A 486-nucleotide genomic window follows, 5' to 3' on the forward strand; every position below is an offset into this window, starting at 1 on the left:
AATAATAATAATAATAATAATAATGAGAAGAAAAAAAACAAACACACTCATGCACACATACTATTAGACATGTGCAAAGACTAAAAATTTGACGAAATGAACAGAAACTAAAAATGTTTTCATTAGTTTCGTCAAACTAAACACATTTTTATGCTATTTTGGATTTAGCCACCAGCGCATTTTGCACATGCGCACCGTCATCCTGGAGGCGGGGCGTATGCCGCCACATGATGCCGCACGTGTGCAGCATTGGGTGACATCACACGTCTGTTTGGGGGGCACAATTTTCTGTTCTTGCCTCGGGCGCAAAAGGAGCTAGCTACGGCTCTGGTACCAATTATAAATCTTTTTAAAACATGGTTTTTATCCATATGGTGTCAAACAGCAATATCGTTATTGCTCAGGGTAAAAGATTGGTTTAGGAATGATATGACCGGTATATTTTTTCAAACCGTGGTGTGTCTGCTAGATAAAGTCTTATAATTT

Source organism: Nanorana parkeri, unplaced genomic scaffold, assembly GCF_000935625.1.
Source record: "Nanorana parkeri isolate BGI_ZX_2015 unplaced genomic scaffold, ASM93562v1 scaffold959, whole genome shotgun sequence".
Taxonomy (NCBI): domain Eukaryota; kingdom Metazoa; phylum Chordata; class Amphibia; order Anura; family Dicroglossidae; genus Nanorana; species Nanorana parkeri.